General features: G+C 41.5%; 1 pseudogene across 1 annotated transcript in view; it reads right to left on the reverse strand.

Moving 5' to 3' along the window:
• The window catches only part of LOC149192338 (uncharacterized), a 70,549-nt pseudogene extending 58,394 nt beyond the window's left edge, over positions 1-12,155 (reverse strand). Inside the window, exon 1 of the transcript XR_016254346.1 lies at positions 11,969-12,155. The product of XR_016254346.1 is annotated as an uncharacterized LOC149192338 (transcript). The remainder of the gene's footprint in view (positions 1-11,968) is intronic.
• Between the last annotated feature and the right edge of the window lie 585 nt (positions 12,156-12,740).

Here is a 12,740-nt window from a genome sequence, read left to right on the forward strand (position 1 = left end):
CTTCCTTGAAGCCAGTGGGCCGTAAGCTACAGAAGTACTATTTGGCATTTGCTAGGCCGCAGGCCATAGCATCATAGTTAGGACTTGCGTAAGGTGAATTGAGGTCTCAAATATGCCCTGAACAACAACGTGCTAGGGGAGATGACTCATGAAGGTATGTTGCAGTCCTTGAGGGTTGTTTGTGGACTGATAGATGGGTGTGTAAGGGCTGCCAAATGCCCTAACCAGTCACAATATAAGCAGCAATGTAGGCAAACTTGGAACAGCAGTGTTGAAGGGACAACAGTGCTAGTAAATGGGATAGCTAGGCAATGAAGCTTTGTGGAGCCATGATACATGGGACAGCAAGGTGACTAGTGCAGCAAGATACATGGAATAGCTGGGATACATAGTGCTGCAAAGATACATGGGACAGGTGTGCTACATAGTGCTGCAAAGATGCATGGCATAGCAAGGTCACATGGTGGATAATAATGATGAAGCACTATGGTTGGCTACAGCAGTTGATGCAACATGTTAGTATAGCGCTGCATAATGATCGAGTGCAGCCCGGTGATGGGAGCATGTGATGAAGAGCAGCTTAATGACAGTGGTGCAGCGTGATGATACTTTGCAGTATACATTGAGCACAGTGATGGGTACAGCCATGACTAGTGAAGCATGATGAGATGCAGCATAATGATGATGGGTGCAGCATGATGATGAGGAGCAGCACAATGACAGGTGCAACAAGGCAATGGAGAATCAGTTGACGTAGTATGTCTTCAACTGAGTTCAGCTACCTCATGTATCATCTTCTTAGAAATGATCTATGCTCTTATTTAGATAAGTCAAAGTGTTGACTTCTGTTGTAAATGCACTATCTCTCTCTCTCTGTTGAACTATTGAAGAACATATAAGAAGAATTGATCAAGAGTTTCCCCACATTGGGGTTTGTCCCTGGCTAGCGCCACATCTGTGTCCTCTTGTCTTGGCTTGTCTTCTGCGATTTATGTTTATGTTCTGTCTGCAGTTTACTTTAATGCTGATGTGATTGCTAATCTGGAAAAGGTATTGAGCTAACTGTGAAAATTGAAATAAATTGCTCCAAGCATAGAACATACCTAAACTTAACATGGTATCAGAGTTGAGGTGAAGACAAAGCCCAAGCAAGAGTGAAAGAGCAATCACCGAAGACAGTTGGGAAAGGACAAAAGGAACAATGGATTGTTCATCCCTCTTCAAATTCACCGAGGGTGAAATCAAAGCAAAGAATATTATCAGAATGGCGCAGCGGAAGCTTCTAATGGCCTACCTAAAGATCACTTCAATGGGAAGTCTGAATCTAAGGGTGGAAGGAAAGGTAGATGCCTTAGTTGTAATAAATCCGACCATTATGCAAAGGAGTGTCCGAATGGTAGGGACACATTACTTGATGATGATAACAATCATTCGAGGGACATCTTCAATGATCAGAGGAATGACAGGTAATGCATGTTGGAAATACTGAGAGGGGGGGTGAATCAGTATTTCTTTTCAATTGTTATTTTTTCCAGTCAAAACATTTATATTCAGAACACAAGATGACCAACAAGAATAAATGCTTTTATTAATATAATCTTTGCAATAAAATAGATACAATATATATATATATGGTTTCAATCTGTTGCCAAGCACCAATTTGGACTTTTGTGAGGCTCCAACCTCCAGAGCACCAACTTTGTTTTGTCAAGGCACCAACCTTGGACTTAGGAGCACCAACTCCCAGGACACCAATCCTTCCAGTTCTGAGGCACCAACCTCAAGGGCTCCAACCCTCTACTGTCAAGGCACCAACCTTGGATATAGGAGCACCAACTCCAAGGACACCAATCCTTCCAACTTCTGAGGCACCAACCCCAAGGGCTCCAACCCTCTGCTGTCAAGGCATGTTTGATAGTAATGTTCTGCTCCCAAAACTCTTCTTTACTGAATTTTGTCTATTTACAGCTTCACTGTAGTCTCCATGCTACAGCATCAACAGCAACCAGTCTTCATATGAAGAAGTCTTTACAACTCTTCATACTGTCCACACATAGTTTGCAAAAGTTATCTCATGATGATATCAAATAGCCATCATGATCTCTGATAATGTCTCCACACAGCTTTAGTGAGTATACTATTAGCTACACTAAGCTCTGCACAAGAACCAACTCTCTGTTTCAAGCCTCTGTTCTACCAGTCATAGTAAATGCTTCAGGCATGACTGCTTCTCACTGTTCTCTTACTTCCCAAAAACAAAATCACATATGCTTCAATGCTGGTGCTGGCTACTGTTCCCTTCAAGCGATATCAAATGAAACTTTATTTATCTTTTCACAAAATTGTTCTTCATAATGCATTATGTACCTGATTAATTCTTCACAGGTCTGAGTCTTTCACAAGGTAACACGATCAACAGAGTTGCTCATCCGTCAGCTTCCTCCTATCCTGCTGAACCTTCGGCTTCCTCCTGTCCCGCTGGACCTTCGGCCCTTTTCTGTCCTGTTGGACCTACGGCTTGCTCCTTTCTTCCAATTCGCCAACAACAACTGCATAAAGACAATTCTCTGTTTTCTTATCTTGATACGCCTGACCTTTGGCTTCCCTTTCGCTAGCTTGAGCTTCGGCTTCCGTAACGCTCGCTCGACCATCTATGCTCGCTTGACACTTCGGCTTCCCGATCCATGGCTTCCTCTGTCTATTCGAGTGTTCCAATACTCACAAGACACGTTCAGGAGGAAGAGAGGCTGAAATACAAAGAAATGTTGCTTATTAAAAAATATCAAAGAGGTCCTTTTTCCTTTAATAATAGACTTCATTATTTACGGAAGATTTCATTAGAGAGACTGTACCAACAGGGAGGTCCCACATGCCACATCACAATCGCAATCGCAATCGGCGGTTTGACATCCCTTAGAGACTAGCGATACAACGGATGCGATATTACATTTAGTCATGTTAAATGGTGCATTCAGGTCCGTAATATATATTGCAATCGGCAGTCCGGCGGTGTCAATTCTTTTGAACATTGCGATTCAACGGATGCGATATTTCAATAGGTCGTATTATAATGTTGCAGCAGGTCCGCATACATATCGCAATCAGTGGTTCAGGGGTGACAGCCCTTTATAACTTGCGCTATGAGAGTTCCGATAGGCGGATGCGATATAACAATAGGGCAATTTATAATGGTGCAACGGGTCCGCATATATATCGCATCTATATATTATATACTCTTCTGCTCTTTGCTATAACCTGTTCGGGTCCATGTATTATCGCAATCGGCACTTTCAATGTGGCAAGGCTTTACAAGAGTCTTGCGATATGGCGGATGCAATAATATATTAAATCATATTGCAATGGTGTAGTCGGGTCCGCAACTATATATTGCAGTCGGGAGTTTCAATGCGGTACTTAATAGAACCCGCTGATGTGATTTCTCCGATATATATATATATATAACCTTCCCACTCTATAACATTGGTTATATAGAATTTAACCACATGAAATCCTTATATCCGCGCTATTTCTATTATAATGTTTATATAATAGAAATACACAATAATCATGCGTAACTTACCTTTTCCGCCTTTTTATAGCCTTTGCACATTTTCTGATGTTTGCCTTTTTCGAATCAATCCTCCACCGTAGATCTTACCATCCCATCCAACGGTTGATATTACACCCAACCAACAAAGTTGCTCGGTGATCCTGCACCGTAGATCACAACCGCATTTGATCCAACGCTCGACAACTATATCGGGTGAACTACATGCATGAGGATTACTCGCCCGAAAAAGCGGTTTCCTCTCTCCCCCGATGTGTGACGTGTCAATTGCTTAATGGAATCGAGTGACTCCCTCCTATTACCACTTACTGCTTATTCTCAACCCGATAAACCATTTCCGCTTATAAACCCGCCTTTCTCTTTGACTAACGCCCGAGCTATTTAGCGCCCGATGACCATAGATCTTCTACCATCGACGGTTGCGACAGCTCCTCTGATTTCCTCATCCGCTAATACTTAAATTAATCTCCGTCGTTCATTTCTTTGACTTTACGCTGCGCGACTTAATCCTGGCCGCTCATTACAAACAATCTCATCCGTTGATCTCCAAGATCCAACGGTTCCTGTGCATTCAATCTTCATCTATCTCCTCACTTTGACTTTGATTCATTTCTTGATTTCTGCCGATATTATATACTGCTCCGCTCTTATTTGCTCTTGGCTTGTCGCTCCTATGGCTTCCGATACACTGCTCCAATAGCTCTTCTCTGATATTCCTCCGATATCTCATGATATGGTTCCTCTGTTAACTGCTCTTTCGCTGGCTTCTCCTCCTGATGCGTGTTCCTCTTTGTTCCTTCTCTTTTGATGACTTCTTCCTCTTTGCGGGACTTCTTGGGCATATAATACATGCGATACTCCCGATATGGCTCCTCTTGCTCCAATAGGTCTTCCTTTGGCTTTGCAATGTCTTTCAATGAACTTCTCTGATACCTTCATACCTTGATGGCTTCTAATATCTTCTGATATCTTTCCCCATATGCCTCTCTTGCTCTGATATTCTACAATATTCCTCTGATGTGTTCCTCTTTTAATGGCTTCCCTGATGGCTTTGCCCCTTGGCTTCTTGCTCCTGTTTCTTCATGGATCCGCTTTGCTTAGCTTCACATCATTGTTTACTCATCCAAAATATTGCCATATTGACATTAATGACAATCTAGGCCAACAATGCAGGTCATCAAGGAAACATATGACTCTTCAGAGAAAGCAAGGAACCCCAGGTATGAAGAATCAAATATTGTTTCTCATAAGATAAAGAAGCGTTATCTTGTATTGGCCCTCTCCGTCAGACTCTTTGGGAATCTGACTTATTGATTGTAGTGATTCAAGGCACTTCATCAGATAGAAGGGTGCTCTCTCTAATTTGGTAGAGATGGAAACAATCGTGGGATTATACTTGGAGTCGATGCCACCGGTCCCGGAAAGGGTGTAGGGAATGTTACCCCTCAAGTGAATGAGGGTAACTCGATTCATTTACAAAATCTCTTTTATGTACCTAATCGCAAGAACCTAGTGTCCATTTCGGCAATGGAAGTCAAAGGTTTCAGGGTGGCATTCATCAATGGAAAGGTATATGTTTGAAAATGGAATTTTCAAAAATGTTTTTGAGTTCAGGGTTGGCAATTTGTATCAAGTTGCAGGATGGTCCATTGGGGACCATGTCAGTTGACACATCTCATCTATAGCACCGGAGGTCTACTTATTATGGGGCCCTACCCGATGTGAGTCAGATGGTGACAAGGATTCCTGAATTCAAGAAGAGCTTGAAGGTACATGTTTGAGATGTACCGAAGGAAAATCTTACAAGGGGACCATTCCCCTCATGTAGTAGGTCCACAGGTTTGGAACAACCCAAGGGGTTTGAGATTCATGATCGGGAATCTCATGTATGCAAGTGGAAGAAAGCCCTCTATGGCTTGAAGAAAAACACCCTGGGCGTAGTATGAGAGGATTGATAGTTGTCTGATGAAGCTGAGATTCACTAGGAGTGAAGTTGATCCAAACCATTGCTTGAAGGTTGTGGATGATAGACCTCTCATACCGGCACCTTGTAAGGACGACCTCTTTCTGACAGGTGCAGACCCTCTCATTTGTAGAAGTAAGAGGGAGTTGGATTCTGGATTTGGAACAGTGAACTGCAAGCCCGTGACTACCTCGATGGAGTTTAACTTTCAAAAGTTATGTGGTAGTGATGTCGGACCAGATTTGGGAAATACCTCTGAGTTCCATAAACTCATTCGCATTGATGTTCTTGGTGAACTTCCGTCCGGATATATGTTTTGCAGTTAGCATGGTGAGCAGCGCCAAGAATCTTCTAAGATATCTTCTGGGCACAATCTCTCATGGATTGAGATACACTACCCGAAATGTGAAGCTGCATGATTATTCAAATGTTGACTGGGCAGGCAGTGTGAAGGATCTCAAGAGCACTTCTGAGTGTTGATTCTCTTTGGGTTCTGTTCGATATCCTGGATGAGCAGGAAGCAGAAGATTGTTGCTTTGAGCACCGTTGAGACTGAATACATAACTACGAGTATGATCTCGTGTGAAGCTGCCTGGTTGTGGAAGCTCTTTAGTGAGCTGTTTATACACATGATGGATACCATCGTGATCTTCTGTGTCAACCAGGGGGGATTCGATTGTTGAGGAATCCCGTATTCTATGATTGCTCCAGCATATAGACATCAGATACTACCTTATTTGGGATATGGTACGTCGATGAGCGAGGAGGCTCCATCGCATTAAGACTAATGTACAGGTCACAGACATTCTGTCAAAGCCCCGAGAAAAGGTCAAATTTGTGACTTTCCCGAACGACTTGGAGTCGTTGAGAGACCCTCTTATGAGGGTCCTGCATGATGCATGCATTGAGCTCCGGGAGCTTTGGGGGACTTGGGGTACTTTTTGGAGCAACAAGCGACCATAGGCGACTCACCCTCCCCTAATGGTGTGTTGTGTACAGGGTGAATGGCTCAGCCTTCCCCTGTGATACCCCGTGGCGACTTAGGGACAAGATGAGTGGTTCTCCTGTCGAGGCATCCTACCCATGCAGTCTAGCATTCATGGGAAGTACCTCTCATCTGGCCAATGAGCAGGGAAATGGGGTTAGGGACCATAGTAGTACTATCAATGGACGCATCGTTGTATCTACGGTACTCCCTATGCTAGGATGACCTCCATTGCTCTGGGATCAATATGAGTGGTTTGAGACACTCTCTTGTGATATTGATCTGGGATGAATGAAACTGACTTCGGGTCAATAAGAGTGGTATGACACACTCTCTTCATATGGAACGGACTTCGGGTCAGTAGAGAATGGCATGAGACATTCTCGATCAATTCTTCTTCTTCATGGTTCAGCAGAGCAGAGTAGAGCAGTGCAAGGCACTAATGGCAGAAATAGTACAGTGTGGCAGATGGATCAGCGGATGGAGTTCTCCCTAGTTGAGAGGGAGTGTTAAAATTGGCAACTAGGGCCAAACTCCATGTGGGTCATCTTATTTATGGCAGTTGATATTTTTCTTGGATCCCTCTCATCAAGAGGTGTAGGATTGATCTAAAGATCATTCAATTCCGATAAGTATTCATGGAGTTATGAGTTTATTTGTGTTATAAGACAATTCATCAAGGTCGGCCAGCAACCAAATAAACCCCACATGTGCTCAACGTTTTAATATAAAAGGAGATGACTTGAGAGTCATTTCACACACACTTCTCACTTGATTTCTCTCCACTTGTCTTGGGTTTTAGTGTGAGAGAAATCTAGGAGGAAGAAGCCCTAGACGTTGGAGGAAAGGAGGTTGCCCTAGCCGCAGCAAAGATGACAAGCCAGCAAAGCCATGGAAGGAACCTCTACGCTAACCTAAAGCTGCCCTAACCCTATCCTAAAGGATGTCCAGCCGCAGTCTGCCCTAACCCTATCCTAAAGGATGTCCAGCCGCAGTCTGCCCTAACCAAGAGGACGCAGTTAAGTTAGAAAGAAGAGAAGCCCTAACGCCACCAAGGAAGACAACCCTAACCTATACATTGGTCTCTACGCAGACTAGAGGAGGCCTAATGTTGTCCTAGAAAGAGGCCTAACGCAGTCTTGAAGGAGAAGCCTCAACGTTGTAAAGGAGGCTACCACAACGTTGTTTAGAGGAGGCCTCTACAAGCCCTGGCCGCAGTCCAAACAAGTGCCACAAGCTGGTGGTTTAGAGTGACCCTAACCGCAATCCTAAGGTTGCCCTAACCAGCAAGAGGGACAGAACAGTGTGGGTTGTTTTAGGGTCATTTTATGAAGACCGAATTGTTGTTATAAAGGGCTGAAGTACCTTCCTTGAAGGCCGAGGTAGATGAGGCCTGTTTTGGGCTTGATATGTGGGCCGTAAGCTACAGAAGTACTGTGTGCTAGGCCGCAGGCCATAGCATCACAGTTAGGACTTGCGTAAGGTGAATTGAGGGCTCAAATATGCCCTGAACAGTAGCGTGCTAGGGGAGGTGACTCATGAAAGTATGTTGCAGTCCTTGAGGGTTGTTTGTGGATTGATAGATGGGTGTGTAAGGGCTGCCAGATGCCCTAACTAGTCACAATATAAGCAGCAGTAAAAGCAGACATGGAACAACAGTGTTGAAGGGGCAACAATGCTAGTAAATGGGACAACTAGGCAATGAAGCTTGGTGGAGCCATGATACATGGGACAGCAAGGTGACTAGTGCAGCGAGATACATGGATAAGTTGGGATACATAGTGCTGCAAAGATACATGGGACAACTAGGCTACATAGTGCTCCAAAGATGCATGGGACAGCAAGGTCACATGGTGGATAATATTGATGAAGCACTATGGTTGGCTACAGCAGTTGATTCAACATGTTAGTATAGTGCTGCATAATGATCGAGTGCAGCCCGATGATGGGAGCATGTGATGAAGAGCAGCTTAATGATAGTGGTGCAGCGTGATGATACTTTGCAGTATACATTGAGCACAGTGATGGGTACAACCATGACTAGTGAAGCATGATGAGATGCAGCATAATGATGATGGGTGCAGCATGGTGCAGCACAGTGAGGTGTAGCATGATGATGAGGAGCAGCACAATGACAGGTGCAAAAAGGCGATGGAGAATCAACTGAAGCAGTATGTCTTCAACTGAGTTCAGCTACCTCATGTATCATCTTCTTAGAGATGATCTATGCTCTTATTTAGATAAGTCAAAGTGTTGACTTATGTTGTAAATGTACTATATCTCTCTCTGTCTCTCGAGTCTCTGCTGAACTATTGAAGAACATATAAGAAGAATTGATCAAGGGTTTCCCCACATTGGGGTTTGTCCCTAGGCTAGCGCCACATCTTGTGTCCTCTTATCTTGGCTTGTCTTCTGCGATTTATGTTTATGTTCTATCTGCAATTTACTTTAATGCTGATGTGATTGCTAATCTGGAAAAGATATTGAGCTAACTGTGAAAATTGAAATAAATTGCTCCAAGCATAGAACATACCTAAACTTAACATTCACCAAATAAAATAAACATTACAGAAAATAAGTACAGGAAACTGAGAAATATGTTAGCACACACATAAAAATGACATCGTTGTTTTTCAACAAAAGTCCCTGGAAAAACCTTATGTGGGAAAACCGGTGCAGCAACTGATAGTTTTTATTATTATGCAATAGTGAGAAATTTTGAGTACAACTGGATGCCCCAAACTTGTGATCCTCTACAAAATAAACTGGCCACAAAAACTATTGAGACAAATCTGTCTCACCTGGCAATAATCCAACTCCACAACTGGCACAAACAAGCCCCAAGAAAGCCCCTGCGCAACGCCTCAAATGCTCTGCCTGGAAGTTACTTCTGATCAAGTCGTTTATCCAACTCAGTCTCTGAGAATGACTCATTGGCCCTCTCTGAAAATTCTCCTGATCTCTAGCAACTGAATCAACCCTCTGTCTAGCCAAATCGACTTTGCCTCTGAAGCTTCTGCGCAATCCCTGCTCAACCTCACTGAGGAAACTCAACCCTCCTGTAGTTGACTCTCCAAGACTAGAAAACTTCCTTTGAACTCATTGTCTTTGCCCCTCTCTGTCTCTACATCCCCTCTCCGGCTCAAACTCTTCCTACAAAATGTTGCTCTCCGGAAAATCAAACTGCCCAAGGAAACTCGCTCTCCAAGTGTGTCTCTTTATCCACTCATCGACCTCTTTTTATAATCTTCAGTTGGGACTCCAATCGATAGCTGAGATCATTTTCAAGTCGATCCGTGTGAGTTTCTTTCTAGATAATTCACACCTTTCTCAATTAATTGCTATTAATTAACAATTATTCCTAAGTTGTATTTAGGAAAAATTTAAATGATGGTCAATTAATTTAATTGAGCTATCTCTAGGTGGAGTTTCCAGAAACGATTTTTGGGTATTGAAGAACTCCTGTGTTTTAGCCTCTCCACCAAGTTTCAAGACTAAAACACCTCTGATACTACAAAAACTAACAGTCAAGGCCCAAATTCTATTAGTGAGATTTACTTCATTCTATATATTTTAGGGACACGTAGATTTCAGGTCGAAGGTAATATGGGAAGAGGAATAAATAAGCCCGGGGAATTCAAGGCCTTATATACTACTTACTGAAATATGGTCTGGACAGAAGGATTGATAAGCTTCAGGTCATGGGCAAATCTTCTATGATAATCAATAAACTAGATGAAAGAAAGCCTTCAAGTTCAAAATAATTCTCTTCTTCCAATAGCACATCCATTAAGGTTAATAACTAATCAGTTTCTTGGGTCATCTACACTCATATTTATAGAGAGCACAACAAGAATGCAGATCAGCTCTTAAAGTAAGAACTTCAACTACATGAGCATTATGGCTCCTTGGAAGAAATACAAGATGGCCATATAGTAGTCTTAAAGCAGTTTTCATTTAATTTCTCAATGAACTATATGATCCTTTTTAGACTGCACCTAGACCTGCTTATAGTATTTTTGTTTGTCTCTAATAAATACACAGTTTTCTTGGAAAATGCAAAAACACTTAATAGCTATGATAAAAAAAAACATGGTGAGAATAACAAAAATTTAAATGCAAAATGTGCCTATGCTATCTTGGAAAATGCAAAAACACTTAATAGCTATGATAAAAAAAACATGGTGAGAATAACAAAAATTTAAATGCAAAATGTGCCTATGCTATTGACATAAGCTTACAGGAAACTATAAGAAAAACAGATAAACAGCAGAAGAAAAATAACGGCAAGCAAAAGAGTTCATCTCTTTTCATAGCAACAGAAAAAGAAATTGACATCTCTAATGTCCATCACAAAACTTCAACGGTCAACCCTGAGAAGAAGAAGTGTAACAAAACAATAGCTATTGTCATTTGTACAGAAAGATGACAAATTACATAGAATACACCCACAAACAAATCCATGAAAGAGAAGCTGTAAAGAATTGAGGAGAAAGACGTGTGTAACAATTTACAGCCATACCCATATCCTAATTTAACATAGTAGCTTTCAAGACATCCAGCACTAATTGGCCACAAGAAATTATCTTACCACAGGACAGAAATATACCAAATGGATGATTCTTGTCCTTTGTATATAGTATACAGAACAAATTTGTCCTTTGTATATACAGAACAAATTTGTCCTTATGTACTTCGTCTAGAATACGAATTTTCATCAAACCTCGACTATGAACAAAAAAGAACCTAGATTTTGGTTCACAACAGGACCAGATGAATATATGTCTGTACACGTGATCTTGACATGTTAGGAAAAGCATACGCAGAGGCATATTACAACAGCTTATTTCCATAGAATTTCCATTGTAGTGTAAAGGACTAGTGTGCACGCCTACGAAGACTATGTTAGGTGAGGCATATTACAACAGCTTATTTGCATAGAATTTCCATTGTAGTGAAAAGGACTAGTGTGCACGCCTACGAAGACTATGTTAGGTTTAAAAAGCTTTACGAAAAGGGCAAAAACAATACATACAGCTACTGTAAATACATAAGAAACGAGGGCACATCAACGCAGCTATAAAATATAGGCAATAATATGCATATGAAGGCATGTACGTTTTAGCCCAGTAAATTAATCAGATGAAATCAACACCCCATAACAAAAAGGCTACATAAGAATGGATTCAAAAGCAAAAATGCCCCGTTAAAGTTCAAATTAAGTAAGAGCGTGTCCTTTTCTCATTAGCAACAGAAGCTATAATGTGCTTGTTTATCTGAATGAGAATCGATCCCATGGCCATCAAATTGTTTTTTAATCGAATACTAGCATAGAGAAACAATTTCCGATGAAATTAACTGAAGTTTCCAGCAATCTTGACCTTATATCAATACCATACGAAACTCAACAAATTCAGGGCCAAATAGGTCAGATGGGTAGAGAAATGGGGACCTGTGTGTCTCAGGATGAGAGATTACTCTTATGCTAATTGGATGTTCTCATGCTCTCGACGTTCTCTGGGCTTCAAACTTTATATGTATTTTTTGGCCAACGATAGCGAAAAAGGGAAAATGTACAACGAATACAATATCGGATAGTCTCCCATATTATGAACAGAAGCCAAAGACGCACGCCGCTTATATTGGCATCCCACATGATATGGAAAAGAGAGTCTATGTATACAAGACGGTTAGCCATAGGAAACGATTGACACAAGGATGGGTTTTCGAGAGTATCATGTGTGTTGAAATGTTTTGGGCACGCTTCTTGGTGTGTATATATATATAACGATGTATATGTTTATTGGGTAGAGGCACATCTTTATAATTTTGTAGGAGATGTTGTAGGGTTTACAACTGTAAATATTTAAAAATTGATTTAGTTGAGAAGATGTGTTTGTAAAATAAAACATTATATTAAATGTTAATAATATAATATAATGTCTATTCAATTAAAAGGTAATGGAAATTATTATAATAATATAGCATAGGAAAAACATGAAGAGCACGTAGGCTTTTGAAGTTATAGAGGTGGAAGGTCAGAGAAGACGGACGATGTGCTAGGGTTTGAAGTTAACTAGGGGAGCTCCTCTTCCCTTAGTAAAAAGTCCTTACCCCTTACCGCTTTCATCTGGCAGTTTGTGCTTTCCCTATTAACGGAGGTGAGGAGCCAACGGGGTTTTGGTGCATACGTTTTTTAGGATTCTAAGCAGGGAGGAAAATGG

Source organism: Pinus tabuliformis, chromosome 2_2, assembly GCF_031772625.1.
Source record: "Pinus tabuliformis cultivar Carrire ecotype Pingquan chromosome 2_2, CPIR1, whole genome shotgun sequence".
Taxonomy (NCBI): domain Eukaryota; kingdom Viridiplantae; phylum Streptophyta; class Pinopsida; order Pinales; family Pinaceae; genus Pinus; species Pinus tabuliformis.